The sequence below is a fragment of the Episyrphus balteatus genome, chromosome 4 (genome assembly GCF_945859705.1).
Source record: "Episyrphus balteatus chromosome 4, idEpiBalt1.1, whole genome shotgun sequence".
Lineage (NCBI taxonomy): Eukaryota > Metazoa > Arthropoda > Insecta > Diptera > Syrphidae > Episyrphus > Episyrphus balteatus.
The window spans coordinates 28,400,431-28,415,650 of NC_079137.1; the positions used below are offsets into that span (position 1 = coordinate 28,400,431).

The 15,220-nt window shown below is 29.7% G+C and overlaps 1 protein-coding gene across 1 annotated transcript in view; it reads left to right on the forward strand.

Annotated features, from left to right (window-relative positions):
- The first annotated feature begins 2,977 nt into the window (after nucleotides 1-2,977).
- Nucleotides 2,978-15,220, forward strand: part of LOC129919580 (uncharacterized) — a 138,629-nt gene continuing 126,386 nt past the window's right edge. Inside the window, exon 1 of the mRNA XM_056000509.1 lies at nucleotides 2,978-3,534. The gene's annotated coding sequence lies outside the window, so the exon portion shown is untranslated. The remainder of the gene's footprint in view (nucleotides 3,535-15,220) is intronic.

Consider the following 15,220-nt stretch of genomic DNA (forward strand, 5'->3'; position numbering starts at 1 on the left):
GTTTTTTATATGTGGTTACATCCTTTGGGTCGGTTGTACTTTGAGTTAGACAAATAAAGTTGCTGTTGAAATCTATCTAAATACCAAATAATATCAAAACTTGTGCAGCAAATCAAAATATTTCAGACGGAAATCGAAAATGTTTATTACTTCAGAGATATAATTATCTAGCGGATTAACACCTTTCAAATTATATCAATATCAGTGATGAAATATGTTTTTGTCTGCACAGGCATCTCCGATGATAGCGTTAAGATGTAGAGTCGCTTATGATCACAAAACCTCATTTCGACCCAATAGAAATCAAAGCTTCAATGCAAAACGAAATAGTATTAAATATGTAGATGTAATAGAGATGGTTTTAAGGCTAATTATTACACCTTTATGGGACGATTCATCACATTGGTGGCTGGTCAAGGGAAACAGATCTCCACAGCTGTTTTGGGGTATTTCTGAAGTTTTTTTAATTTAAAATTGTGTAGCTTGTAGTGAATGTACCGTTATCAAATGAAAAGAAATATTATCAGCATGCTAAATAAAGTTAAAATTTGTATGTTCTCTAGATCAAAGGATAGAAAGCTTATTTTAGCGTTATCTCAAAATTATGAATAGAAACTAATTTTAATTAATTAATAAAATTAACTTTAATTAATTTTGCACAAATATCGTCCTGTTTTTTACCTATCTACATTATAAATTTAATTCTTTTTTCTGTTGAAGAAAAAAGAATAAAAATAAAAAACGGTTAAGAACCGTCAAAAAACTTAGGACAAAAAACTTGTTTTTTCCCGTTATTCAGTCAAAAATCATTTTAGAATACCATGCAAGCGCATGGTCATAGCCTTTATGCCCTATAAGTCTGAGATTTTTTGAATGCTCCAAAAATGTTGCTAAGAATAAAAAACCACCCAAAAACACCGCTAAAAAAGTAGGTATTTTAGGCTTTAATTAATGTAACCACAGTGTTACTCCCGTTCATTATCATGTTTTTTATGTTTTAAATATTGTCATTTATCGTATGATTCTATTTAAATTCTACTTTGTCTATTTATCATGCACTATCGTATGACCTATGCAAATGTATATCATGCAAACACCTATTATGTTTTACCGTATGAAACGATCATGCTCATGTAACTCTAGTCGTTAAGCTCGATAATGTTAATTGTAAATTATAAAATAAAGATTCAGTTCTTGCCCAACGCTGAAAGCGTCAACCTCTTTCTTTTTATTTAGTCTACATAATGTTTTTTCAAAAATTAATATTTTGATACGCAGAGACTTAAACAAAAATTCGTGTTAGACCCATAATTTTTTTATTATGTCCGATTTTAGAAAATAGCCTATTTTTGCAATTTTGTTTTGTCTCTATTTATCCTTTTTAATGATAGAATTTTTCAAAATCCTTCTTTTATCTTTCAAATAAGCTCTAGAAGATTTTTGTATCTCTAATAGTTTATTTTTAATATTTTATTGAAATTTATGCCACACGGCTAAAAATATCAAATGGAACGGGAGAAAATGGCGTCACTTTTTGGTGGATGCTGCCACGGTTCATCGATTTATAAGACGTATAATAATTTCATCTGATTTGCACAAGAAATCACTCATACGCCATAGTGTACATTAGAACGAAAGATATAACAATTTGAATGCAAAAAAACAGATGTTTTCCTTTTCAGAGCAAAATAACAAACAAAAATCGAGGCTTTTATTCAAAAAGAAATAAACAAACAACAGGCTAGAAAATGTGTTTATTTTTCTGTGTTATTTTTCTCTGAAAAGCCCTGTTTTGTTGCTTTTAAATTGTAATATCTTTAGTTCTTCAACTTCAACTTTGGAAACTTTTATACATTTTTGAAAACTGCAATAACACGGAAAGTTTTTTTAAATAATAAACCTGTACCACACCATACAAATTTTTTTCAGGGTGTTGCTCTTAAATAAATTTAACAAATTGAGTTTTCATAAAACATGGAACTGCTAATTAATTTGCAGCAAATCAATCAATTATTTCTTATTATTAGGCAATGTTTTAGTGAAAGAATTGTAAAAAACAAAAATCAATCATGAGCGGAGGAAGCAAAATACTGTTGCAAAGTCGGGATTTTTCGAAATTTGACAAAAACTGCATTATATCGAAAACCGTAAGAATTTGGGATGAACAAGTTACCAAATTCTGAGAGCCCTAAAGTTGGCATATCAGCATATTTCGTTTGATCCATTAATTTTGGGACACCCTGTATAAACATGCATACGTACACTATCTAACAATTTTGAATTAATTTTACTTTTTTGAAAGTGTCTATTCAGAGAGAAAATGAAATTGTTTAATCAATTTGAATACAAGCTGACTTATCTGAAAGTGAATTATGTAACTAAGAAAAGAAATCTAAGCAAAACTTTAAGATGAAGTTATGGCAAATAAATAAAAGAGGGCGAAATAATTCTCATTGGAGAATTGTTTATATAAAAATGAAGAAAACTATTAAACATTTCGGTGTTACTGTTTCCTGTATTTATGGTCTTATCACATATGATTCCATAACAATGCTTTGCCCAAAAAAAGTGTTTTGAAATGATGCGGCCAAATACGGATTCCAAATAAGAATTCTTTCAAATTAAGCTCCCAAACCCCTAATGTAATAAATAATTAAGACATTAAATAAAATGTCATTTAACTTTATGCAAAAAGAGTGAAAAAATGCTTACAATGATACATTTTGTGAGATACTAAGTTTGAATAACAATAATTCTAACTGATTCGTTTATTAACAAACTGGAAAACAATACTTGAATGCCCACTACAATCCACTTACCATCCACTGTATTTGTCCTGCGCATAACTGGAATACCACGCCTGGAATACAACTTAACCAAAGATGAGGTGAATATAAATTCAAAAAATCCTTCCAAGCTACAGTAGCATCCCAGGCATACAGTCTTGTATTTCTGATAAACACAAAAGTCTTTGAATCTAAACCGTCAGTTTGTTGATGGTTACCGCACCGGTTGCATCGTGAAAAGTTGTTGTGGTTGGTCTCTGTCAACCAATTACTCGGCGTGATTCCATTATTTTCCCATCGGAACAGTTAAAATCGGTGGGAATCCTCTTAAATGATTCTGTATGTGTGTGTGTGTAGGTGATCTCAGGCAGACGAAGTAACAAAATGTATACCAACTTCAATTTTCTGATTACAGGTCTTGGTCTGAACTGAATTATTGACGAGCGAATATAAATTTTGTGATAATAATGTTGTGCTTTTCGAATGGTGTACGGGTAAAAACGGCTTAATTATACACCGTTATCAAGGGTGTTTCCGGTAACTCTTGTGATTAATGGTCAGTGCCGCCGCTAAAGCGAAAGCCAGCGAAAGTTGAAGCTACCATCATCGGTAATGTAATGTGAATTTAATTACGTGTTAACAGTGTACAAGTAAAATGAGTGTTCTAAGAGGTGCATAAATCAAAAGAATTAAATCTTAAAAATGATTCTGTTATATTTGGTCTTAAGGATACACAAAGCAGAAAAGGGTGAGTTTTTCTTGAGGTACTTGTACATTTGTATACATTTAGCTTTCCTCCACTAATTAACTTAAATGAACATAATTTTCATGGAAATGGGTTGTAATTTTTCGCTTTGAAAGATATCCCAATCTCCGTTGGTGCTTTTAAGGATTCGGGGATATATTAGAGCTGATTTGCTTGCTGCCTGGTACTTCAATGGTCCGCTGCTCTTAATTATATTAATCTAGGAAAAGTCGGGGGGAGAAAGGGGTGTTGCTCAAGTTTTGTATATTATTTTCTGCAATCAGACGAGATTTCTAATTGGATCATGGCCAATGTTTATGTAGATTCGGTGTGTGCCGTTCGTCGTACCAAATTGTGTGATGAGTCTCATGAGAAACGAAGTGTTGATATTATGACACTGTGTAGATGGGATTATCGTCTTGATGGATTTAAGGGTTAGGCACTTCAATTTTCGCAATTTCTAGCATCCGAATATGAACATTGAGAGCGATGAAAAGGAAATTGAATTAATGTTATTGCTAGAAAAAAAAAACTATGAGAGTATTATCTCCCCAAAGAAATGAGATAAGATTTGTTTCTTATAAGACAGATAAAAATCTATGTTAGCTATTTTTTTCTCAAAGGAGTCAGCATAATAACATTGAAGTACAAGTTAATCTGGGATTAGATAGGTCAGTGTTATGTTTTCATTTTTTTGTCAGAGCTTTTATCCTTCTTCCTTGTAAATGACATGTTTTTTAAGAGATGTACTCTTGGCAAGATATATCGCATACAATACATATTTTTGCGAATGGAAGGTATTAGGAGTATAAATGTGTAAGCAAAGGGCTCACTGTCACTTGGGTTTCATAATGTGAATGAAGAAGATTTCAATTATAAATTGTGTCAGTGGCAGTGATATCAATTTTTATTTGGATTTGAGCTTGTATGAAATTAGGAGAATTGTTTTTTCTAGCAAATGGATTGGACAAATTGGGTTTTATTGTGAACGGTAAATTTTTTGAATCTTTGATCAATAGAGAAATTCAATCATTAAGGTTGATTGTTGTTTTGTTTGCAAATAAATTATCTGGAACTCAACTTAAAAAAATAGTTTAGGGAAGACAATTACATAAATATCTTAATAACATATTTTCAAAAATTAAAATGATTAAATTGAGTCGAAATAGTGTAACTTCGAAGATTAAAATGTTAAAATAAAATGAAGAATCAATGTTAAAAAAAATTTATATATCTTTTAAATAAATATATTTTAATTTAATTGTAGACAAAATATGAGAGCTTGCATATCTCGGCTTGATGCTCTCGTCCAATAGTTGTACTAAACATTAAACTTTTTAAGTTTCTTGTTAACGAAATATTTTTTCTGTTCAAAAATTTTGTAAATTTTTATAAATTAAAAAAATTAAGGTTATAATGGATTTGTTAAAGAAAAAATTCTAGGTTTGTGAAAAATTTGTCTAAAAGCTGACTTAAAAACAAAAAAAAATTTTCTTAAAGTTTCTTAAAGGTAAAAATATTTGTTTAGTTACAAAATTTAAATGCAGTTAATTCAATGAACAATATAAAAAGTTTAATTCGTCCTGGAAGCAAAGTATTACCTATTTATTGAACATAATTCAATATTTTATTGAACGTTATTTAAAAAAATGGCGTTAGGATATTTTGTTATTGTTTCAACTAGATTGTTCAAAGACTATTTTTCTTGTAAAAAAAAGATGACAGCAATTATAATATAATGGCTTATGATTAACACCAATATAAAATAAGAACTTGTACCTACTTTTAAAAATTTCTCTGCCATTAATTCTTACAAAAGATAATTCATCATCAATCTTAAAATTTGAAAAGAGAAAAAAAAAATAATAAATACATAAATAAGCGAAATAAAAATTTTATAGTTGTAGGAAGAAATATGACGGTTTTTCATGTGCCGTGACTACAAATCTTAATTTTTCTCATTTTTTTCTTTTGTTACGGAATCTTGAATAACCCTGCTACCAAATGCATTCAGAAAAAATATTATTACATTTTTGCCCAACTAAGTACTAAGAAATTTTACATGACTCTAATTCAATGAACCGTAGTGTAAATAAAAATGCAACACGATGTTTCGGCAAGTTACCTTAAAAGTTGGTGTGTTCAATTTTCTTTTCTAAATGGTAGAACTTTGTTGAGAATATTCCATAAATAACCGAGATAAAATTTATTTTCTTAAGAAATCCGACTTTTTATTAGTTAATTTTTCCATATTATTTAAGTTTTTTGTATTCTGAAAGGTTCTATCTACCGTTTCCTTTTCGACGTTAACTTTTGGGACACCCTGTATATTAACCACTCTCAACGCAAAAATGTTTGCACAAACATTAGTTTCAAATAATAATCTGTTGCGGATAGGCATCAGCGACTGGATGTTATCAGCTTGTACAGATTATTCTTGCATTGGAAATTAATTTTCACAAAACAAATTTAAAAATTTACCTCAGATTGCATCCCTCGGTCGTACGTTAGGTTCAAAATTCCACCGGGTCAACATTTCTTTTTTTTTTATTTTACTTCAAAGTTCTGCTTTTCAAAATTATTTTTTTTTTATAGAATTTTGCTTTAAAAAAATTTTACTTTTTATAATTCTGTTTTACAAGATTTTGAAAAGAAAAAAAATATTAAAAAAGAGGCTAAAAATGTAAAAAAGTGCGGGTTTTTGTTAACCTCTTTATAATTTTTTGTGGAATCATTGTTTGCAAGATCATCTTCTCACTTCCTTAAGCAAGTTTTGAATTTGCTGCTTATTTGGTTACTTATTTGATTTGACAATTTTTTTTTTTTGATAAATTTATAAAGAAAAGCTTTTTAATGTCAAATATTTTCGAAAAATATTTAAACATTTTCTAAATACAAAAAAAAAAATGAATTTTCAAAACATTGAACAATGAAGGGAATATTTTGTATCACAGTAGAATGGTTCTAATGTTCTGTCTGTCATATAATATGAGTCGTTCAGAATAATAATGAGTCAAGTTCCCTTTAAATTTGTGGATTAGTGTACTTGGCCCATTTATTATTCTGAACTTCTCATATATACCTAGTAGTGAATTGTAATTGCATTTTGAAAAATGTTTCCAACAATTAAAGAACAAACAGTGAGAAAAGTACTACCAACTTTCTTTTTCCAATAAATACACTGGCAGAATTTTGAAAGCATAGAAGAATTAAGGCAAAAAAGCAGAATTTTAAAAGCAGAATAAGAAGTACAAAATTTAAGCCATACCTAATTAAGACATAATATAGATACATATACTCAAGAGCAGTGTTTCCAAAATTTTTTTATGGTATGCCCCACCAGAACCTTTCAAATATCCTCATGACACTCTGTCATTATGTGCTTGGAAAAATTTAACACCGGAATTATTAAATGTTTAAAAAAATTTAATGTCTTAGACATATTACGAAAAAAATCCAAGAAAATAGGTAAACACAATATAAGCCTGAAAGAATACCCTAACATGCATACAAAATCAAGGAGTTCATTTTAAATACTTGTTCCAATTGCAACAAAATTACTTAAAACATTTTTTTTAAATCTTGACTTGACAAAAGTCGAATGATTCCAAAAAAAGGTCGACTGAAGTATTTGGATAGTAAAAAAATTACATATACATAGTTAAACTCAAAACTCGCATGCATCCCATATCTATTAGTGAGCGGAGTGGAAGAGGGTAAATTAATAATATCTAAAAATATATTTTAAGTAGTCTGAATTGAATTTGCAATCAATAATTTGCGTCAACAATTTGTTAACAATTTGTTTACAATCGGTAAAATTAATAAAATACAAGTTGACTTTAGGCCGCTGAACAGCAAATATTTATTTAGGTTGTTGGAAAGTAAAGATGAATCAATTGAAATAAATAAAAATAGAAATGGTTTTAAAAAAAAAGAGAAACAAAAAGATCCGTAGGTACGGTAAAAGAAAGTGTAAAAAAGTCGAAACCAAAAAAGAGAACATGTTCTCTTTTAAAGAGATACGACGACAGACACTCTACCTACCAAGTCAAAAATTATCATGGACAAAAATTTGGTTTAAAAATTAATAGGTATTTGCACAAACAAAAAGATGTCAACATTTTTCAAAAAAAAATCCCGCGTGTACTTTAGGTGTTTGCTAAAAAGATTGTTACAACAATATTAATTTATTTATTTTTATATTTAAGCTAAGTACAAGCTTTAACTTAATTTAATTTTTTAATTTTTTTTGTTTTTGACAAAGTTAATACAATTAAAAAATTTAGGAAAAAAAAAACGCCCAGGGGGTCAATTCCCGATCTGTGAAACTGTGAAGTGATAAAAAATTTATCATTTTCGTTTTCATATGAAAAATTTTTGAAATTTGTTTTAATTTTTGAATTTTTTTTATTTAATTTTTGAAGTTTGTTTTAATTTTTTATAAATCCAGAATCGACTTTATTATAGGTCTGTTTAATGAAGAAAAACTAGAACAGCACAGATCAGAACAACACAAATTCGTGAAAACTGTCAGAACAAAAAAGATCAGAAAAGTACACCTTCCTGTTTTATAGATTTGACTGTTGCCTTTCAGTTTTGAAACTTATAATAAAAATAAATTGTGTTGTAATGACTTTTCATTGAAATAAATTATAATTAATTAGAATATATGTTCACATTTTGAATTTTTCTTCATATTAAGAAGATTCTAAGGAAAAACTAATCAGCTGCTGCTTGACACTTCTCACTCATTTGCTCCACCTCAAAAGTAGGAGCAGAAAAACTTGAACTAAACTGTGCTGGACAACTTCAAGGAACACAAAATGACAGTTTGTGGAACAGTTTAGGGCAAGGTTTTAATTCATGAAACACACAAATCTGTACTTTTCGGATCTTTTCTGTGCGGATCAGATTCTTTAAACAGACCTTATGAAAACGTGATAAAACTATCACTTCACAGATCGGGAATTGACCCTTAGGACGTTTTGAGAAAAAACTGAAAATGAAGTTTAATTGCAATAGCTTCGATAATAACGTTTGCAAAGTTTTATCAAAATCTTTCACGAGCATTTTGCGAATTGCTCTTTTGCTTATGATTTCATTGCAAACGAGGCTCAGAGGGCAATCCGACATTTTTAGTCAAATGCTTCAAAATGTGCATGTATTCTTTTATTGCAGTTGTTCGTTTTTTATTGATTTGTTTAACAGGCACACATGTATATGTCTCGAGAACAACTTGAATTGCAACATCGGGAAAGTTTTTCAAAAACTTAATTTAACCCTCACCTCATTTTGGCAAACACAAATTCATTCTTCTTATAAATACACTTAAACTATTTAACAACTTTAAACAAACAGACGATTATGTTTTTGATAATAAGGCAATTATTTCCAGTTAGAATTCGTATAGGTTTTTCGCAATTTTAACTTAGGTATAAGATTTATAACAATTAATTTTAATTATGGAGAAACTTTAGTGTAAATTGATTTGGTGCTCGTTCTCAAGTTTCTGGTTAAGGAATAATTTAATTTTCGTAACCAATACAAAAACCTTTATAAATTACACAAATACACATATTTTTTTATTTTGGCTGGTTCTCTTTGAATCTGTTTTTTTATTGTGTAGAAATATTTTTGACACACACAATCAATACAAAAGAAATGAGGGTTATAAATCAGAAAATACAATCAGCAAATCCAGGGAAAAAAGTTAAACTTCCTAGAAATGGATTCGAATGATTGACGATTTCTTTTGAATTGAATTCAATTGATGGATTGATTAATACAGTTTGGAATATTCGTTTCTTGCAATTTGTTAAAATATTTTTTTTTTTTTCTAAGGAATACTCACACAAGCCTTGTTTTAATTGATTTTTTTTCAAACGAAAAATGTTATAATTCTTAAATGTTTGTTTCAATATCGATACATATTAAGTTGAAAAGCAAATAGGTGGTGAGATTAAACTATTATAAATTTTTTTAAGGATTTTTCGAAAATCGAATGAATAAGTTTCCAAATTCTGATAGCACCAAAGTTCGTATTTCAGCATATTTCGCTTGGACTATTTCTTTTGAAACACCTTGTATATAATTTATCTTTTAAAAACAATATTAAAAGTATTTTCACACCAAACCGGAAGAAATCGATTTTTATTTGGCCTACTAAAAGCCCATAGCTAACCAAATTAACTTCAAGGAACTCTTGATGGAGTTTATAATTTGTCCCAAAACTGTCTGACAATTAAAAAACCTCAAGGAAACCACACCCGAGATTCAAATAAAAAAAAAATATTAAAAGATTTATTTTACAACACCAATTAGTTCATCTCTCTCCTGAATACTGAATGTCAAAATATTCTCTGTCATCCCGAAAGTATATGACATTTTTGAGGAGTATTTGTTTGTTCTACCAACGATTATATGAAACGATGATCGAGTTCCGACCGCAAGACTAAGATTTATTTGAGCATCTACAAGTTAATTATCCTCTGAGGCGAACCGCAAAAGTTATTTATATTTACTTTTCTATGCTCTTGTCTCCTTCTCATCTAAGGGACATGTCATCCCTGCAGCAGAAGTAATATTCTGTCATCGTCATCGTATAAAACTGAAAATCCCTATACACTATGAGAATAGTTCTAGTTCTAGGTAGGTTTGGCTTTGGATGAGTAGAGGGAATAAATCCGGACAAAACGCATGAACTATTCTCTGGTGTTGCGGCTTTGGCCACAAATCCACAAACAGAAGACAAAGCACGTTCCACTTGTCTCTGCCGTACCCTTGGGTATTGGATACTACTAGTACGATGGGGTTTCGGGGAAGCATAGTTGGTGTTGATGAACTGGGAATTGTTGTTCTTATAAAACACCAGTTGTTGTTTCTGACGACGACTACGATGATGACAAGGACGATTCAACATCCAAGCCAGCCATTGCCAAGCACTTGTTTATGTCAGAACTTCATAAATTCCTGCAGCAACTGGTTGAAAGTTTATTTTTTTTAGTACGATGAAATGTTCATTTAATTTTTATGGTACAAGTAATTAACTGACAACCACCCGTACCGCAAATTGCATGAGGATGTTAATGAAAAATAACGTCTAACTTTTGTATGCCAAAAGAGTGAAGTTCAAGGAGTTGAGATCGGTTAGTCGGGTCTTCCAACGACCATCATAATATTCGGTCATGGATAACAGAGAGGTTAGGTATAAAGTTGTTCGTTGTACTTTATCAAGTTTTTTTTTTTCCTGTTGAAATCAGTTGCACGAAAACTGTCAATTAGATATAGTTTCACTAAAGTTTTAGTAAAGTAACTTAATTAATAGTTACACAGGTTTTTGTGCCGAATGCAAGCCAAACTTTTTTTTCTATCGCCTTGATTTAAAGGTTAAAAGATCTTACTTATAAATTATTAAAAAAAATGCATTTGAAGTACTTTACGTTGTGAAATAAATACAGGAAAATATACTTTTAGACAATAAATGTGAAAAATTGAATCTGAAAAGAAATATCTGTAGCCGTGTTTTTTTGGTAACTCAGTACTTAGCTCAGTAAAATTTTCACGGGAAACAAACAAAATGATTGTTAAGATAAACAAAAGAAGAAGATCTAATTTTGTATAGGTTTTTAAGGTGCTGAACTCGTATATCCGAAATCAGAAAAATTTGAGATATCTTAAGTTTTAGTTAATTGGCCAAAGACAGACTTAACTTAATCTAAAGCTTAAGTCACTGGTCAAAACATGTTTGCCACAAAAACCAAAATATAATTTTCTGAAGGTTTTAAGGTTTCCGAAGTCAAAAATATTCTATTAGCCTCTGTTTTTTAAATATAAAAAAAAAAACTTTTTTGCATTTTAAGACTGCAATAATTCAACAAGGGAGGCTAATAATCAATAAACCTTCAGAAAAGTATAATTTGGTTCCTGTGGCAAAAAAAAAATTTAATTTGATTGACCGGTGCTGTTTTTGAGCTAAGGACTTACTTAAATTGAAAATATCTCGGGCAGTAAAAGAGATATCGGTAAGATTTAAATATATTTTTTAGGCACCGCTACAAATTTAATTATAATCAATTAGCTCACTTAAAACATAACCTCAAAAACAGTCGAAATTCATTCATTCATTTTCATACCATAATCTAACATGAGAATAATAGTTTTTACCTTTTATATGTTTGTATTTATAATTAATTCAAATACTTTTACAAGTTACATGTAAAAAGTATTTCCCACAACATAATTTCAGTTATTGGATAACAAATCATAATGTCACGTCAGAAATCTTAACAACTTTGATGATCAATTCAATAAGGTGTAATAAAACAATCCATTTAGTCCACAAGAAACTCGAAAAAGAAAACTTAGCAAACTATGTATGAGTATTACCCAAACAATTTTCTTCCAAATGTAACACTTCCTTACGTCCGGAAAGCCTATTAATTATTATATCCAACAAAAGTCCACAAAGAACCTTGTGTTTGCGGGCCACTCAAGAAATTTCAGTGAGCACACACATAACGAGGGAGTTATTTTTTGATGAGTGGCTGGAAATAAGTTAATATTGTTTGGGTTAAATAACATAAAAAGAATGATTTAAGATAGTTTGGGGGTAAATTTGGGTTGGGAATGGAGTAACATGTCAAGATAAGACGGATTGTTAGGAGTTTCACATTAAAACTTTTGCCTTATTCCCTTTAGGAATTAGATATATTAAAGTAAACTTAGTAGCAGTTCTGTAGGTATGTTTCTTGTTTTAATTTTTTAGATAAAGAAAAACTACATCCTCTTTAAAATTTAATCATGTGCATAATCAAAGTTTTTTAACATTGTTAAACAACATGTTTAATTTAAAAAAGCGTTCAAAAGCAATACCTACCTATTAAGGTGTTCCACGCTTGTATGGGAAAAATAAAGTTTTCAGATAAACGTTGGGCCAACCCCTAGTTTGGTTCCACATCCTATTGGTATCATACTGGTGAATTTTCAGCCTCCTATCTTATACAGGGTGTCCCAAAAGTAATGGATCAAACGAAATATGCTGATAGGCCAACTTTAGGGCTCTCAGAATTTAGTAACTTGTTCATCCCAAATCCTTACGGTTTTCAATTTAATGCAGTTTTTGTGAATTATCGAAAAATCTCGACTTTGCAACAGTATTTTGCTTCCTCCGGTCATAATTGATTTTTGTTTTTTACAATTCTTTCACTAAAACATTGGCTAATAAGAATAAATAATTATTTAATCAAAATATTTTTTATTTCATACGCCATTTTGCTGCAAATTAATTAACAGTTCCATGTTTTATAAAAACTCAATTACTTAATTTTTTTTCAGAGCAACACACTGCAAAAAATTTGTATGGTGTGACACAGGTTAATTATTTTAAAAACTTGCCGTGTTATTGCACTTTTCAAAAATGTATAAAAGTTTCCAAACTTGAAGTTAGAACAAAAGATATTACAATTTTAATGCAACAAAACAGGCCTTTTCAGAGAAAAATAACAAAGAAAAATAAACACATTTCCTCGACTGTTTTTTGTTTATTTCTTTTTGAATAAAAGCCTCGATTTTTGTTTGTTATTTTGCTCTGAAAACCCCTGTTTTTTTGCATTAAAATTGTAATATCTTTCGTTCTAATTTGAACTTTGGAAATTTTTATACATTTTTGAAAAGTGCAATAACACGGCAAGTTTTTAAAATAATAAACCAGTATCACACCATACAATTTTTTTTCGGGATGTTCCTCTCAAATAAAAGTAAGAAATTGAGTTTTTATAAAATATGGAACTGTTACATAATTTGCAGCAAAATGGCGTATGAAATAAAAAATATTTTGATTAAATAATTATTTCTTATTATTAGGCAATGTTTTAGTGAAAGAATTGTAAAAAACAAAAATCAATTATGACCGGAGGAAGCAAAATACTGTTGCAAAGTCGAGATTTTTCGATAATTCACAAAAACTGCATTAAATTGAAAACCGTAAGGATTTGGGATGAACAAGTTACCAAATTCTGAGAGCCCTAAAGTTGGCCTATCTGCATATTTCGTTTGATCCATTACTTTTGGGACACCCTGTATAGAAGGGAGTGCTGATCGATATTGAAAAATTTTATTTTAAATTTATTAAAAAATATTTTTACTTGCGATATAGGTACTATAGGGCAAGTTTAGGATTCGTAAAAAAAATCGAACTCGAGATAACAATTTTACATGACATTACGATGATGGAGAATGCCAAAAAAGTGGGTCCGGCAATTCTGTCTGTCTGTCCGTCTGTCTGTCTGTCTGTCTGTATGTACCTCGAGCTACAGCCTAAACTATTTGAGCGATTTTGTTCAAACTTGGTAGTTAACAGTTTTGGGTGATTCCCTAGAGGACAAATTGAAATTTTTTTTTTAGGACCAAAACTAACGGTACCTGTCATATAACGGAAATAGAAAAGTAAATTTTTTTCAAAAACGGCTCTTACGATTTTGATTAAAATTTTTGAGTATAGTATTAGACATAAGAACCAACTTTCGAAATAAAAAAATATTTTTTTTACCGTTATTAACGGTACATGTCATAGAACGGTTTCTTTGATTTATGAATATCTCGTTCAAGACCAACCCGATTTCAACGAAAATTTTTATACAAAAGCATTTAGGTAAAGGTAATATTAAAATCTTAGAAATTTTCAAAAAACTCATTTTTGGATTTTTAAAAAATATTTCAAATTTTTTTTTTTGAAAAATCAATTTTTTGAAAACGGGTTTATGAAAAATTTTGAAAATTCGTTTTATGCGTAAATAAATTACACGGTGTAACACTCAAAATATACGCGGGCGGAGACCTATCAGGTTTTGTAGAGCTAGTCGCACTGAATACGAAACGGTATTTGAAAATCCCCTAACACCCCCAAAATCTGGAGTTACGGGCAAAAAACGGTTTTTTGGACCTTCACCCATTGAAAAAATTCTAGCTTCGACAATTTTGTACCCATTTTCGATTTTTTTACAGTTTCTGATAGAAGATAAATATACCTTTATAACAATGTATAAAACATGTAACTCGGTTAAACAACTTAGAATTTATAAGATGTCAAAGTTCAAAAATTCAATTTTTTTTGTCATTTGCCCAACTTCGGCATCAATTTAAAGTTTATGTTTTCAAAACAACATGCTATTTAAAAAATATATTCATAAACTATATCTATTTCCCAATCAATCGAGGTATTTTTTATGAAAATCACTCCAAAATTGGCTTAGAAAAAAAAAATTTTCGATTTCAACCCAGATACAGAAATTCGAACTTTTAGGTATAGAACAAAAATGTTGTTTCGGCACGTAGTAGGATAACCTGGGCGCCAGGATTTGATAACGGGTTATTGTAGAGGAGCTCAATATAAACATCTTTTTCTTTGGAATGGGGGTCTATCTCCCCCCGTTTAGGTGGGAGGGGCAGTTTTCTAAAAAAAAATTATCAAAATAAAAAAAAATTATTAAAAAACAACGGCAACACTTACAGTAATAAATGATACCATTTCCAAAAGGTAAAATTGTGCATTTGATTTTAATTTTTAAATCAATATAATATTCCCAATAGTTTTTGAAATAATCGATTTCAAAGTTAAAAATAGGGGAAAAAATTTTTTTTAAAACTCATTTTATACTATTTTTGGCCAGACTGTGAATTTTAGTAAATA